Genomic DNA, 16,868 nt, shown 5'->3' on the forward strand with positions numbered 1-16,868 from the left:
ACAGATTGTGTATACTTTTGTGATTAAAAATAAGTAATAATAAAATGTTGTTATATTTAAGTTGGTTTGTGTGCCCCAACCTCCTGCACCTTTCTGTGGAAATGGAACAATTTATTTTCCAAGAGGTGGGCATAGAAGGACACAAGTGGGACTATGATCCGGGTCAGGGTGAGGCAGTGGAAAAATACCAGTGATGCCTCACCCTCAGCATGGTTCTGGTGAAGGCCACTATGAAGTCACCCCCTCCTTCGGTTTCTTTTAACCCCTCTCCACGTGAAATAATCCCAGTTCCTCTCACCTGCTGTTGTAAATCTGTTGTAAATCTCGGAGCCTGCTCCTAGCGCACCACAGTCTCTGCGATTCCCGAGGTAACCAGCTCCTCCGTGGGGGATGCATCTAGGAAGGGGAGAGTGAGAAGATGAATTTGTGGGTCTCTGATGTTCTAAATTGGTGGTTCTTGCTGACTTTTGAGAAGGGGCCTCAACAGACAGCATGCCTCCTCCCTACTCAGGCTCTGGGTCAGTTAGGGGTCTAGGTAGTCAGAAGACGGATTACCTTCTACTAGGGCTACATGTTAGGTTGGAGAATGTGACTCAGGGCGTGAGCCCAATAGGCTTCCTTGTATCCTAATTAAACAGACTTTCCTATCAATCCCAGGTAGCAGTGGACCAGGCTGCCCTGCCTGTGTGGAGTGAGACGAGAACCTGTGCTCCCTCCCAGGATCATGGTCCTAAAAGACCAGGGAGAGGAAGACACGACTCATGCCCAGTTTCTCCTGATGTTCTTCCTTCTCGAAGTGCAGAAGGAGAAAGGGGAAAAGAGGGGCCTAGAGCATGACCAATGATGGCCCTCTACAGAAAGGAAATATCTGGAGCGGGAAGAAAGCATTTTCCTCTCCAAAGGTTCTTACTATGTCTTGGATTATAGAACACTTTGAGGATATGAAGCAAGGTGCACATACGTGCCAGACTTTGATATTGGTTTATATCTGCCTGTCTTTCCCTTTCTTCTAGAACCCCCATTTTCCTCTAAGGACTGTTCCATCCTAATCTCCGCGAAGCCAGCCCGGCTGTCAATCAGTATGCCCCACCTCCCCGTGCTTACAGGTGAGGCATGTGATCCAATCTATCCAATCAGAGAAGCTCATTTCCCTGGCCCCGCTGTTTCAGGAACCTGCGCTTGAATTAAAGCAGGCAAACAGGGAAAGAGAACTAAGAGAGGGTAGGGGGAAGACCCCTTTTTTATTCAGAGAATACTAAACTGGAAAAAAGTAAAGCTTGAGGCTCTCCAGGGCTATTTTGTCTGCCTAGGTGAAAGAGTCTCAAGAATAGAGCCCAACAAAATGGAAAGGTGTCCTCAGGACATCGTTAAATCCTTGAATCTGGTCGTAAATGAAAAACCTAAACATAAACGAGCCACTTAATTTCCTTTTATCTTTCCCCCTCAAGCTACGTTTCTGTTCTTTGTAACTTACGCGCCCACATAGAACTTGGCCTCCACTTTCCAGGGGTGGTCAGACTCTGAAGCCCAAACCTCCACTGGAGTTCAGAGCCCTTTCTGTTAGTGGTGCCCCTTATAAATTTGAAAATTGATCAAGTATTCTAAAAGATTCAGATACATCTGATAACTGAATTTGCAGCAGTAGCACTTGCTTCTTCACGTTGGCACCATTTCTGCTTAGCAGCAACTCGGGAAACACACTGAAAGCACAAAGCTGGAGGGCCCAGAGCTTGAGAGAAAACAAGTAGCATGGGCGTGTTAGAATGCAGGAAATGCGACAGCGTCCTCTTTTTCTTTTTATATAATTCACCAGAGTTGCAGGTGGAAAGGAGAGAAGGAGAAACCCACCCAAACCAAAGAGGATGTGAGGGCCAGTTAACCTGCAAAAGGGCACTAGGAATTTGATACAGGGTGGTGTAGAAAAAGCTCTGGGATAATAAGAGCTTACATTTTATTAAGCATTTACTCTAGGCTAGAGGTTACACTAAATACTTTACATGTATTATAACCACTCTAGGTGGCGGGTGCTATCTTTATTCCCATTTTGCAGATGGTAACACTGAGACTGAGAGGAATTAGGCACTCACAAGAGAGCCCCCCAGCTTCACGGCTTGTGGAGCCAGATTCCGGATCAGGGAAGTCTGAATCCCGCACTTCCTAACCACCATGTCCCTCCTGTTTAGCGAAGGACCTGGGTTAGAATAAAACTTCTCACACTTGCTGGTTGAGTGACTTTGAGTAAAATCAGCTTCTCTGAGTTTGTTGCCTCACCTGAGAAATTCAGATACTGTATTACATAACTTAATCTCTTTCAACTCCAACATTTCAAAAAAATTTTCAAAAGTTTCAGGAATTAAAAAAAAATCCCCAACTCCAACTCTGCAAATGAAGATTTGTATTGCTGGCCTGTGCTTTTCCCCTCAAGACCATATAGATTTGTTTTCCCATGGATTTAGGATCAAAGGGCTCCTTCGGGTTATGTATTCCTTTGAAATGAATTCAAAGGCATGCATTTTCCAAGTGCAGGGGGGATCTGGAAAGCCTTCATCCTAGCTGAGTGAATCAGCATCCAGGGAGCACAGGTGACAAGACCTAACCCATCCCTTCACTGTCTGATAAGCCCAAAGGTCACAGCTCTGAACTTGACCCCACTTCTCCTTCTTCCTGCCCCTTTTGTGGGTTTTCTGATAAGGTGCCCTAAGTCAGCTGTGACACTGTTTTCTCTCTCTGCAAACATAGTCCCCAGGGCGTGCACTCTGCCTGTGAGCTCCCCAGCTGCTTCCAGCTCTCCCTTTGCCCACAGCCCTTTAATTGCTGCATTCCAACAAATTAGCCATGTGACAGAAGATTATTTTTAACTTCAATAGAGCAGCTCCCTCTCTTTTAATATATCATGCTTGGCCCACATTCCCTCGGTGAAAAGGGCACCATCGGCTACTTCTGAGAACTTTTAATTACTCCAATTGTTTGCAAACCTCTTAGAAGCTTAGGGAAAAAAAAATACATTTCTTTCTCCTTTCCCAGTTTTCCCATTTCTTATTTAATGGGAGCTGAGGCTGAGTCCAACCTGGGGACTTACCAGCTTCAACAGGTCTCCCCAAATCCCCTCCAGCCCCCTCCCACCTGTTCTCCACAGGACTTTTTTTTAAAGTGCAAATCCACTGGGAGGATGAACGGTGGGCAAGTTCCAGAGTGACAGGGACTCTCCTCCCCCAATGCCACAGAGAGCCCGGAAGATAGCAGGAATGGAGGTAGGGCTGGTGACCCCGGGAAGACTGAGTGCTCAGCACCTCCTAGATCTTGGGATCCTCCAAGGGGGTCCTGATGATTGAGCTTGAGCTTGAGTCTGAGCCTTCCAATTTTGAGTAAACCACACAGAACAATAAGCATCTCAGTGGCCATCACATGGACCAAAGGCCCATCTCCAGTTTTTCTGAATGTCCTAAGCCCCAGATATTTCTCTAATCTCAGGAAGCCAAGTGGGCTGTGTGGCCAAAAATGATTGGGATTATATTACCCACCTCCACTCAGAAAGGTAGAGATTGAGTTGCATTTAAGTTTGAGTCCCCCCGCCCCGCCGCAAATTGAGAAATGCGTAATTTCTTATATGTGAGTTTTGCAAAGTAGTTCAAACAGGTTCTATCAGTATGGGATCATTACAGCCATTTGCTATGCTATATGTATTTTGACACACAGTGAATTATAAAAAGATAGGTGTGTGTGTATGTGTGTGTGTGCGCGCGCAAGAGAGAGAGAAAGAGAGAGAGAGAGAGGGAGAGAGAATGGTGTAGTCGTGTGTTGTAAAAGGAAAGAAAAAGCGTTCCAGGCAGTGGGAATAGCATATATGTTAGCTGTTGGGTGGGCAAAAGCATTGTGTTTGGGGAATTAAAAAAAGGCCAGTGTGACTGGAATCTACAGAGAGTAACACATTATGCTCCCAGAGCCCAGTCCTCTCAAGTTTTTAAAATTGAGGTATATTTTACATAAAATAAAACACTAACATTTTAGTGTATAGGTCAGTGAGTTTTGACAACTACAAACGCTGCTACCCAAATCAATATTCAGATTTTCCGTATCTTCAGAAAGTTCCCTGGTGCCCCTATCCAGTCAATGCCCCCAACCTCAGGCGGCTGTGGTTCTGATTTCTATCACCATAGGTTCAGCTTGTTTGTCCTTGACTTATCATCATATAAATGGGATCATACAGTATGTACTTTTTGTGTCTGTACTTCGTTCTACAATACGTCATCTGTATTGTCCCAACAGTTCCAATCTCTATGGCGTTTTTCTGTTGGATTTGCAGGAATTTGTGAGTTTGAGCCCCATGTTGGGTATAGAGCTTACTTAAAAAATATATATTTAAGGGCGCCTGGGTGGCTCAGTTGGTTAAGTGACTGCCTTCGGCTCAGGTCGTGATCCTGGAGTCCCAGGATCGAGTCCCGCATCGGGCTCCCTGCTCAGCAGGGAGTCTGCTTCTCCCTCTGACCCTCCGCCCTCTCATGCTCTCTGTCTCTCATTCTCTCTCTCGCAAATAAATAAAATCTTAAAAAAAAAAATTTTTTTTTAAAAGAAAAAAATATATATTAAAAAAAAAAAAACAGAATAAAATCCTTTCCCTCATGGAGCTTCCATTCTAGTGACAGGGTGGAAGAAAAAAATAAACAAATAAAAAATGTATCTGTATAGTGTGCTATCATTAATGTAAAATGGAAGAATAAAAGCTGGGGAAGAAAACATAAATGTATTCTTTTATTTCTATTTATTTAATTTTTAATTTTTTAATTTTTAATTTAATTTTATATTTTTAAAGATTTTATTTATTTATTTGTCAGAGAGAGAGAGAGTGCGCACAAGCAGGGGGAAGGGCAGAGGGAGACGCAGACTCCTCGCTGAGCAGGGAGCCCGATGTGGGGACTCGCCTCCAGGACCCTGGGATCATGACCTGAGCCAAAGGCAGACGCTTAACTGACTGAGCCACCCAGGCATCCCTATTTTTATTTTTTTAAAGCTTTTTTTTTTAAAGTAATCTCTATATCCAACAACACGGGGTTCAAACTCACGACCCCAAGATCAAGAGCCACAGGATCCACAGACTGAGCCAGCCAGGTGCCCCATAAATGTGTTCTTTCTGCATAAAATACCTATCTCAGAGAAGACACACCAGAAACTGGTAGCCCTGAGGCAGGGAGCTGGGCAGCTGGGAGAACCGCAGGCAGAAGAACAAAGTCACCTTCTGCTCTGTGTATCTTCTGAATTTATAAATGATTGAATGTGTTATCTAATCCAGAATTAATGGATACAATTACAATAGTTTTGTTAAGTTGGAAGAAATGTTTGGCAGTATTGCCAAGCACCTGGGCCCTGAAGTTGTGGGAAATGCCTCCCGGCGTTTTAATCAGGGCCGGAGGAAAGGGCGGGCTCCCAGCTGTCACTCACAGCAGTCTTGAACCAAGTCATACCATCACTCCGGGGAGATAAAAGAGCCACTGAGAGGACAGAAGGAAACACAATCAGTCTTGAGTCTCATACGTTTCAAGGGTAGTTATGAAAGGCGTAGGCAGCTCCTTCCTAAATGTGAATTAATGTCAAAAGAGAATCATTTCAGGAAGTGTTGAGTTCCTCTCTTCAAACTTTTTGGGACCATCCCACTCTGGTATGAATCACATAGACCCAAGTTCATTCACAGGGAACATCTGTATGGGGGGAAGTGGGGGAGCACAAAAAAGAGACCATCTGACACTGAACTTGGATACCTATTGTCTTTTTTCCCGGCTTCCCTCGGGATGTCCATTTGTTTGGTTGTTTGGGAAGGAAGGTCTTTAAAATGCTTATATGGCTATTATTTGAGTTTATTCATTTAATATGTGAAAATGGCAATTTGGAAGAGGAGCATGACTGAAATCCACATCCTTTGTGAATGTTTGCATTCCAGAAGTTTTGCAGAGTTGTTGGAAAGTGGCTTTGTGATTTCTCTCTCCTTGTGGCCTCTAGTCAACCAAGATGACAAAAAACAGGGGTGCCGGGCTGGCTCAGTCAGTGCAGCCTGTGACTCTCCATCTTGGGGGTGTGAGTTTGAGCCCCACATTGGGTGTAGAGATTACTTAAAAATAAAATCTTTAAACCAAACAATCAGGGGAGCCTGAGTGGCTCAGTCAATTAAGCATCTGACTCTTGGCTTCAGCTCAGGTTATGATCTCAGGGTGGTGAGATCAAGGCCCCCCTCATCTACTTGAGATTCTCTCCTTCTCCTCTGCTTCTCCCCCCATGCATGCTCTCTCTCTCTCAAATAAAGAAATAAAGTATTTAAAAAACAAACAAAAAACAAAATAATAAAAAATGTTTGGCTTTGAATATCAAGTTTATAATTATTTATCTTATCTCAATAAATTACCTCTTTCAAAATCCTACCATTATTTTTCCTATATTTTTATTAACTTTTAATTGCTATTAATTTAGGAATACATCCTTCTTTTTTTTTTTTTTTTAAATAGAATGTTGCACAGGCGCCTGGGTGGCTCCGTCGTTAAGCGTCTGCCTTCGTCTCAGGTCATGATCCCAGGGTCCTGGGATTGGGCCCCGCATCGGGCTCCCTGCTCTGCCAGAAACCTGCTTCTCCCTTTCCCACTCCCCCTGCTTGTATTCCCTCTCTCTCTGTGTCTCTCTCTGTCAAATAAATAAATAAAATCTTTAAAAAAAAAAAACCAGAATGTTGCAGGTAAACTTTTGGTTCTCTTTAGTCATTTTCCATAATGCTAATTTAATTGGCCTCGAGTGTGGTTGGCAAATAATTACTTTAACATAGTGATTCTAATATGCAGCAAAGTATGAGAATCACTTGTCTAACTGATATAGGACCCCAATGTTCTTGGAAACTCAATACTAGAAATGATGGGAAATACATATTTAAAAAATATAATAAATGGTTTTCCTTCTTTAAGTGAAGGGTAAGATTTGCCTTTCAAGACGGATTGCATTTTAGCAAAAACGCATCAGTGAACTTTTGGATTGTGCAAATAAAAAGCCAATATGCAATCCTAGAATGGAGCCTGGGGACAACAAGACCCTAAACTCACCATATAAAAGTTGTCATTGTTGTGGGCATGTTGCATCTCTGTAGAGTATTAAGATATGGCTGGAGACTGGGGATTGAAAAAGAACTGATTGAAGAAGTTTCTTGGCTAGAGAAAGAGAGGGCCATAAAAAAGACCCCTGTGATGGGCGCCTGGGTGGCTCAGTTGGTTAAGCGACTGCCTTCGGCTCAGGTCATGATCCTGGAGTCCCTGGATCGAGTCCCGCATTGGGCTCCCTGCTCGGCGGGGAGTCTGCTTCTCCCTCTCCCACTCCCCGTTTGTGTTCCCTCTCTCGCTGTGTCTTTCTCTGTCAAATAAATAAATAAAATCTTAAAAAAAAAAAAAAAAAGACCCCTGTGAAAGAGTCAGGCTGAGACTCTTGAGGACTGTGTTGTCCAACATGGTAGCCACCAACCACATGTGGTTATTTAATTCTTTTTTTTTTTAAAGATTTTATTTATTTATTTGAGACAGAGAGAATGAGAGACAGAGAGCATGAGAGGGAGGAGGGTCAGAGGGAGAAGCAGACTCCCCGCTGAGCAGGGAGCCCGATGTGGGACTCGATCCCAGGACCCTGAGATCATGACCTAAGCCGAAGGCAGTCGCTTAACCAACTGAGCCACCCAGGCACCCTGGTTATTTAATTCTAAATTTAAGTGAATTGAAATGAAATCAAATTTTTTTTTAAAGATTTTATTTATTTGATAGAGACCCAGCGAGAGAGGGAACACAAGCAGGGGGAGTGGGAGAGGGAGAAGCAGGCTTCCCGCAGAGCAGGGAGCCGATGCGGGGCTCGATCCCAGGACCCTGGGATCATGACCTGAGCCAAAGGCATACGCTTAATGACTGGGCCACCCAGGTGCCCCGAAATGAAATAAAATTAAAAGTTCAGTTCCTCAGTCATAGTAGCCACATTTCAAGTGCTCAATAGCCACATGTAACCAGTGGCTCCCATATTGGGTGCAAATATAGAACATTTCCCTCATGAAAGAAAGCTCTATGGGACCGTGCTACTCTAGAAATCATTTTACATGGTCTTACCTAGTAGCTAGTTTTAAATTTTTCATTCACGAAGTGTAATTACTTGCTTTACTACCAAGCCGTCAACAAAGTTTTAAAATAATAGTAACAGCTAATATTCATTGAATACTTATGTATCGGTCAGTTTTCCTGGTTGCAGACAACAGGTTTCACTCTTGTTAATTTAAGCACAAAGAGATTTACTGAAGGGTATGGCTAGCTCACAGAATCATTTGGAAAGTTAAGAAATACACTCTGGGTTAAACATCCAGGAATGACTTCCAAAGTTATACTGCAGAGCTGGGTTGACAAGCAAGCCGCAGCCTCTGCCACCATCCAGAAGATTCAGAACTGCTAAGCTGCCACCAACAGCTGCTGGCTCCAGAATCATGTTGCCTTTGCCGTCATCAGCACCAGCAAAATGAATGCTTCTTCACACCTGCCTCTCCCTGCATAGGGTTCACAGTTTTAAAGTCTCACACAAATGGCATCTAAATCACAAACAGAATCAGAGCAGCACGGGAGTTTGAGAAATGTAGTGAGTGTTTAGCTTTCTATTTCCTGCAATTCAGAAAGCAAGGTAGAAAGGGGTTGGCATGGATTTTGAGAGAACCAGTCTAAAGTATCTGTCACGACTTGCCATGTGCCAAGTCCGGTAAACATGCCCAATCTCATTTCATTCTTACAAGAATTCAGTGGGGAAGGCCCTGTAATTATCCCCATTTGACAGATGAAGACATGACAGTAAATGGTGGGACTCACAGTATAAACTTATTTGTGCTTTTGGAAGTTAAAGGAGCCCTCTGTCCACTCTTGGAAAGAACTTAAGGGAAGCAGGGAAAGGACAGCCACCTGAAGAAGCCAGGATGGAAGATGACAACCCATGAGAATAAAGCAGCAGTCCCAAGGTGACAAAAGGACAGCCAGAATGAATCTGAGAACTCAGGAGTGGTGCCAGATTCATGCCAGATTCCAGAGTCTCTACTCTCTCCGCAAAGTCCATGCTGCCCCCAATGGGAAGAACCAGAACTTACACACAAATGACAAAGACTGAGAAGACTTCTCTGGTTTCAACAGTCCCAGTTGCATCTGTGACACAGAACAGAATGCAAAAGTAAAGAACTCAGCAGGGAAGGCTTCCAGAAGGAGGTGCGTTTTCAGTCAGTTTTAGAGGAGAGAAGTGTTAGCTTACCCTACTGCAGTCAGAAGGCAGAGGGTTTCAGATGAAAGAACTCATATGTCTCATGCCAAGACTCAGGGCTGAAACGGACCAGCCACTGTAGCATATCAAAGCAATGTCCTTGACTAAGGAGGAAGGAGGTGGGTCAGTGTTTAGCAGAAAACAGTAAATAATCTGGTGGGGAAGGGAATTGATTGCAGGATAAAATCACGTGAAACCCATCCCATGATTATAGTTATATTAAAATATTAATAAAGTATGGATTGAAATTCAATTTGGAACAAAACTAAAATCTCAGGGAGTGAAACTCAGAAATTTTCTTTTCTTTTTCTTTCCTTTTATTTTATTCATTTATTTGGGAGCGAGCACAAATGGGGTAAGGAGCAGAGGGAGAAGCAGACTCGAGCGGGGTGAGGGGCAGAGAGAGAAGGAGAAGCGGACTTTCTGCTGAGCAGAGAGCCCAATTCGGGGCTCTATCCTCGGACTCCAGGATCACGACCTGAGCCGAAGGCAGACACTTAACCAACTGAGCCACTCAGGTGCCCTAAGAACACAGAAATTTTCTAACAAACACTCCAAGTTGATTTGTCTTGATTTGCCTGTAACAAGGGCTGTTCTCAGTCCCAGTTCTCCTTCCCTGTGAAAAAACCCAAGCTTCTGGTGCCTGAGGTCTGGTGCCCCTTTACCACCTCATTCTTCCTTGAAGACATTCTAGTAGGATCACAAGATAACCATGTCAGGGGGAAAAATAAATCTCAAGGAAATGGGTCGCTTGGTGCTGAGAGCTTCAGGTAATTTGAGAAAGCAGTGTCAACATCTCAGAAATGTGGTAGCTAGGGCGCCTGGGTGGCTCCGTTGGTTAGGCGACTGCCTTCGGCTCAGGTCATGATCCTGGAGTCCCGGGATGGAGTCCCGCATTGGGCTCCCTGCTCAGCAGGGAGTCTGCTTCTCCCTCTGACCCTCCCCCCTCTCATGCTCTCTCTCTCTATCTCATTCTCTCTCTCAAATAAATAAATAAAAAATCTTAAAAAAAAAAAAAAGAAATGTGGTAGCTATGTGTGATTCTTACTTGGCTTAAGCTTTATCAAACAATATTACTAACATTCTAACAAGCCTTTCCATCTGCTAGGTCCTAGGCTAAGCAACTTAATAATGCTTTATATTATTTAACCCTCACAACAATTACCTATACTAGAGGCTATTAATATTCCCATTTTACTGATAAGGAAACTGTGGCTTAAGAGGTCCCACAGCTAAGAACTGGACTCTGCAGCCCATAGATTTAGCCACGCTGCTATGCTGCCTTGATTTCTCCTTTCTTAATTGTGTTCCCCTATTATTTTTGACATGTTATGTTTGTTTACTCATTGGCTCTTCACTCCTCCAAAAACTGTAAGTTTCTTAAATGTGATGATCAAGTCTAATTCATCTTTTGACACCCTTACCCTCAATACCTGACAAAGACTAGCACATAGTGAGTGCTTAATATGTGTGAGCTAGACAGAGCTTCGTGACATAACAGTCACTCATTTTATATACTTATACACAATTACTCTTGCAGATATTCACAGCTTCTGGATAACAAGTTGATGATATTTGTACTCTCATTTCATATAGTGCCATGGGCAAGTGTGAGGGTCTTAGAGCCAGATAGTTACTGGTTTGAATCCTGCCTCAGCCACTTATTAGTGGTGTAACTTTAGGCAAATGTTAAAAGAAAAAAAAGTGTTACAATTTATAAAGGGTTATCTGTAAAATGAGCACTGCTCTTGGGTCATGAAGAAATAGCTGGAAAAGTTTATGATTCAGATGCTTAAAAATGTATATATATACGTGGAGGCACCTGGGTGGCTCAGTTGGCTGAGCATCCAACTCTTGATTTTGGCTCAGGTCATGATCTCAGGGTCAGGGGATCGAGCCTTGTGTGGGGCTCCGTGTTCAGCTCGGAGTCTGCTTGTCCCTCTCCCTCTGCTCCTCCCCCTGCTATCTCTTTCTCTCTCAAATAAATAAATAAATAAATTTAAAAACTATATATATATGTGTGTGTGAAGACACATGAAAAGATGCTCAACATCACTAACCATCAGGGAAATACAAAATTAAAACCATAATAAGATAGGGGCGCCTGGGTGGCTCAGTCGTTTAGCATCTGCCTTCAGCTCAGGTCATGATCCCAGGGTCCTGGGATCGAGCCCCGCATCAGGCTCCCTGCTCTGCCTGCTTCTCCCTCTCCCACTCCCCCTGCTTGTGTTCCCTCTTTCGCTGTGTCTCTCTCTGTCAAATAAATAAATAAAATCTTAAAATAAAATAAAATAAAACCATAATAAGATATCACCCCATTCCCATCAAAATGGCTATTATTATCAAAAAGTAAGCTATAACAAATGGTGAGACGCCTGGGTGGCTCAGTCGGTTAAGCATCTGCCTTCGCTCAGGTCATGATCTTAGGGTCCTGGGATTGAGCCCCGCATTGGGCTCCCTGCTCAGTGAGTGGGGAGCCTGCTACTCTCTCTCCCTCTGCCCCTCCCCTGGCTCATGCTCTCTCTCTCAAATAAATAAATAAAATCTTAAAGAAATAATAAATGCTGGCAAGGCTTTAGAGAAAAGGGAACCCTCATGCATTGTTGGTGGGAATGTAAATTAGTACAGCCACAGTGGAAAACAGTATGGGGCTTCCTCATAGATAAAATAGAACTACAGTACAATCCAGCAATCACATTTCTAGTTATTTATCTGAAGAAAATGAAAATACTAATTTGAAAAGACATACGCACTCTTATGTTCATTGCAGCATTATATACGATAGCCAAGATTTGGAAGCAACCTAAATGTCTATTGATAGATGAATAAATAAATAAGATGTGGTACATACATGCAATGGAATATTACTCACCCACAAAAAGAATGAAATCTTGCCATTTATGACAACACTTGCGGATCCGGAGGGTATTACGCCAAGCAAAATTAGTCATAGAAAGACAAATATTATATGATTTCACTTATATGTGGAATCCAAAAATCAAAACAAATGAACAAACCAGAAACAGATTCATAGATACAGAGAACAAACTGACCGTTGCCCAGGGGATGTGGGGTGTGGGAATGGACGAAATAGGTGAAGGAGATTAAGAAGTACAAACTTGCAGGGGTGCCTAGGTGGCTCAGCGGGTTAAGCGACTGACTCTTGATCTCAGTTTAAGTCTCACAGTTTTGAGTTCAAGCCCTGCATCAAACTTAAAAAAAAAAAGAAGCACAAACTTACAGTTATAAAATAAATAAGATGTGGCTTTCCCAGGCGGCTGCCGAAGATGGCGGAGGGGCAGGTCCTGGTGCTAGATGGCCGAGGCCATCTCCTCGGCCGCCTGGCGGCCATCGTGGCCAAACAGGTGCTTCTGGGCCGGAAGGTTGTAGTCGTGCGCTGTAAGGGCATCAACATTTCTGGCAATTTCTACAGAAACAAGCTGAGGTATCTGGCCTTCCTCCACAAGCGCATGAACACCAACCCATCCCGTGGCCCATACCACTTCCGAGCACCCAGCCACATCTTTTGGTGGACAGTGCGAGGCCTGCTGCCGCACAAGACCAAGCGAGGCCAGGCTGCCCTGGACCGGCTCAAGGTGTGCGATGGGATCCCGCCGCCCTAGGACAAGAAAAAGCGGATGGTGGTTCCTGCTGCCCCCAAGGTGGTGCGCCTGAAGCCTACACGGAAGTTTGCTTACCTGGGGCGCCTGGCTCATGAGGTTGGTTGGAAGTGCCAGGCAGTAACAGCCACCGTGGAGGAGAAGAGAAAGGAGAAGGCCAAAATCCATTACCAGAAGAAGAAGCAGCTCATGAGGCTACGGAAACAGGCCGAAAAGAACGTGGAGAAGAAAACTGATAAATACACAGAGGTCCTCAAGACCCATGGGCTCCTGGTGTGAGCCCAATAAAATTGACTGTTTATTCCTCATGCTTGGCCTGGCCTGGCCCTTCCTCCATTGCCGCCCTAGGATATGGGGGACCCCCAGGGGCCGCTGTCTGGAGCCACAGGCAGCCTGGGACTTAAAATGCTGGGAACACAGAAAGGGCCTTAGTCACTGCTGTAAATTAAGAAAGGCCTTCTTAAAAGGTTAAACTCTAAGAGCTTTGAGGCATAATTGCCTGTGACCTACTCATTTCTGAGAGTTCTAAGAAATTGATAGTTTCACTGTTGGCAAGAGATCTGGAGAATGTTTGGAGGGGAGCCTTGTGTCGTGAATGGGGTGTGCTTAAACTTGCCACAGGCTCGGGTGCTATACTCTGCAGCTGTTAGGGTGTGAGGATGCTGGGGGCCAAGCCTGGTGTTACACAGAGGTAGTTCCAGATGCATAGCCCGGGAAGTACAGCCAAGGGGTCTCAGGCACTGCCTTTGTGCCTTCCCTGTATTTTGTGATCCAAAACTAATAAATTATTTTTAAAGAATAAATAAATAAATAAGTAAGTAAGTAAGATGTGGGGATGTAATGTACAGCATAGGATATATAGTCAATAATATTATATCAACTTTGGTGACAGATGTAACTAGTTTTATGTGATGACCATTTTGTAATATATATAAATATGGAATCACTATGTTGTATACCTGAAATTAATATACTGTATTTCAATTATTCTTTAATAAAAAATATGTACTTGATAAAAGTGGTAGATGGGTGGGTTCTCAGAGGAGCCCGGGGTCTTCCTAGAGTAGCTAGAAGCCTACTGAGAGGAGACCCTCTCAGTCGCCTCCTACTAAGAAAGATGGAGCAGCAAGAACAGGGACTTGCTGGAGTTAAATGTTAACTTGTGCTTATTTCTCTACAACTGCCTGCTGTTTAATTTGGCCAACCCAGTGAAGATTCTTTGGTAAGCCTGTGTGTAATTTCTAAACACCAAACCTACGACCTTTATACACATGCTAAACATTTATAGAGCGGGAAGAGAGTTCTCCTTTTTCTCTATCAGTGAATCGAATGAATAACAACATCCTCCCCTCTCCCCCCAAAAAAGTATTCTTTGATCTACACGAAAGATAAATTGGTAATAATTCATCCTGATCAGCTAAGGATTGTAAAGCAGATTCTTTGATAAGCCAATTAATTTCAGAGGGCACGGGCGCTTGTTTCTTCCTGATACTGATTTATATTCTCAAAGCCATAGAATGTTAGAGCTGAAAAGAGACCTTTTAAGATTATCTCTTCAAATCTTCTGATTTTAATGGATGAGAAAACTGCACACTCCAGAGAGGAAAGTTTAGACAAATGCTAATAAAGAACCATATAGAAAATGTTCTGTCACAACAATTCCTAAAGCATTTTAAGCTTTCTGTGGTTGTCGCTTTTGTTTCCTTTTTAATCTGGTGATCCAAATACATTATTTGGGCCTGGAATTGGAAATCTGTGGGCACTAATCCTCAGTTTTGTGCTGACGTCAGAGATATTTGAGAATCACTGCTGTCCCCTGCTGGAAATTTAAATCTCACAGGTTCTCAAGGTTCTATGGAATTTTTTAACAGTCAAAAAAATGATAAAAGTAGTATTTCCTTAAGGTACTGAGTTTAAATAGCATAAAAGGGTATGAAGAGAAAAGTAAAACTGGGAAAGTGATAACTGTCATTAACAATTTTATTGAACATTCTTCCATAATTTTTTACTTATATATTTGTATATATCTACATATATGTATAATACACTTTAAAAGATTTATTTATATGTTTGTTTATTTATATATTTTAGAGAAAGAGAGAGAGCGTGTGTGTGTGCAGGTGTGGGGTGGGGGGACAGAAGGAGAGGGAGAGAGAATCTTAAGCAGGTGCCATGCTGGGGAGTTCTGAGTGTGGGGGGCTCCATCTCACAACCCTGAGATCATGACCTGAGCTGAAATCAAGAGTCCTATGATTAACAGATTGCACCACCCAGGCACCCCAATATGTTTATACACACATAGGAAAATGCTATATGCAGTGTTTTGTAGCTTAGTTTTCTCTTTTTTCTTTCTTTATTTTGAATAGTAATATATTCAAAAGCTTCCTAATTTTTGTTTTTTAGAAATATGTCCTGAACATTTTTTTAAAAAGTAATCTCTGTGCCCAGTGTGGGGCTTGAACTCAACCGGGAGATCAAGAGTCACATGCTCTTCCAGCTGAGCCAGCCAGGTTCCCCCAGGCGCCCCCAGGGGCTCCTGTCTTGCACATCTTTTTTTTTTTTTTTAAGATTTTATTTTTGACACACAGAGAGTGTACAAGCAGGGGAAGCAGCAGGCAGAGGGGGAGAGGGAGAAGCAGGCTCCCCGCTCGGCAGGGAGCCCGATGTGGGGCTCGATCCCAGAACCCTGGGATCATGACCTGAGCCCAAGGCAGACACTTAACCGTCTGAGCCACCCAGGCGCCCCATTGAACATCTTTTTAAAGCAGTATATTGGGGCGCCTGGGTGGCTCAGACGGTTAAGTGTCTGCCTTGGGCTCAGGTCATGATCCCAGGGTTCTGGGATCGAGCCCCACATCGGGCTCCCTGCCGAGCGGGGAGCCTGCTTCTCCCTCTCCCACTCCCCCTGCTTGTGTTCCCTCTCTCACTGTGTCTCTCTCTGTCAAATAAAGAAATAAAAATCTTAAAAAAAAAAAAAGCAGTATATTGACAACCTCATTTTTGATGGGAGAATAATGTTCCGTTGCTCAGGTGTATCATAAATTATTTGTTCAGTCCTCTTTTGATAGACTAAAATGTAAATCTCTCTAAGAGCAGGGAATTTATTATTTCGTTGTTGTTACTGCTGTCTCAATAAAATTTGCTTAATAAATGACTGGACATTTTCCTAGTTTAAAGTATTTCTCTGCTTAAAAATGCTGCCCTGAATACCCTTGTGCCTGTATTTTGGGGCAGTGGATAAAGTCTGGGAGGAAGTACAGGTTCAAGGACATGTGAATTTTAAGTTTTGACAGATGAGTACTTCTGATGAAACATGGATCCAGATGTTTAGTAATTCTATCATTCCCATACCTGATTGAGCATCAAACCCAGAAGCTCCCAGAGAATTAATGAAAAATAGCTCTTTTCTGCACATCCCTTCTCTGTTTTAATTCAGTAGTGTGTGTGTGGGGGTGCAGGAATATTTTAAAGCCCCCGCCCCCAACTATGATTCCCGTGCACACTCAGAACTGGCAATAGCCACATAACACCCATGTCTTGGTACACTGTAGCAGAAGGGAATGTGCTCCTATATCTCAATGTTCATGTGGTAACTCATCTGTTATTCACCTGATGCTTATCCAGTGCTTACTGTGTGCAAGACCCTATGCTCACTCAACCACAGGCAAGATTGTGCAGGGGGTGTGGTACGGATTTCGCCACTGCCCTGGGTGGTGGTGCTGGGAGCAGACGGGTGAGTTTGTTGTTCTACGAGTTGGCTGGTGGCTGGGGTTTGGGGAGGGAGCACTGTGTGGGTGAAACTTGGGAATCCTGCAGTACTACAGTGGCAGGAATTTTAAAAAGGCCCAGCCCTGCCCTCGGTGACATGTATGTGTGTCTAACACACATGGAGCCCCCACAACTTCTAGGTCTTCTTAGGCAAGAGCTGCCGGGGGTCACCCCAGCAGAGGTGCGGGG

The 16,868-nt window shown here is 43.6% G+C and overlaps 1 protein-coding gene and 1 pseudogene across 3 annotated transcripts in view; one reads left to right on the plus strand and one right to left on the minus strand.

Annotated features, from left to right (window-relative positions):
- Positions 1 to 16,868, minus strand: part of NIP7 (nucleolar pre-rRNA processing protein NIP7) — a 94,653-nt gene that overhangs the window by 33,079 nt on the left and 44,706 nt on the right. For both annotated transcript variants that reach the window (XR_006793500.3, XR_010408145.1), the window contains exon 5: positions 299 to 396. The gene's annotated coding sequence lies outside the window, so the exon portion shown is untranslated. The remainder of the gene's footprint in view (positions 1 to 298; positions 397 to 16,868) is intronic.
- Positions 12,561 to 13,219, plus strand: LOC123855311 (large ribosomal subunit protein uL13-like; annotated as a pseudogene). Its single transcript, XR_010408144.1, has one exon. The product of XR_010408144.1 is annotated as a large ribosomal subunit protein uL13-like (transcript).

Source organism: Mirounga angustirostris, unplaced genomic scaffold (assembly GCF_029215605.1).
Source record: "Mirounga angustirostris isolate CCGP_5_RB_7025 unplaced genomic scaffold, mMirAng1.0.hap1 SCAF_16, whole genome shotgun sequence".
In the NCBI taxonomy this organism is placed as follows: domain Eukaryota; kingdom Metazoa; phylum Chordata; class Mammalia; order Carnivora; family Phocidae; genus Mirounga; species Mirounga angustirostris.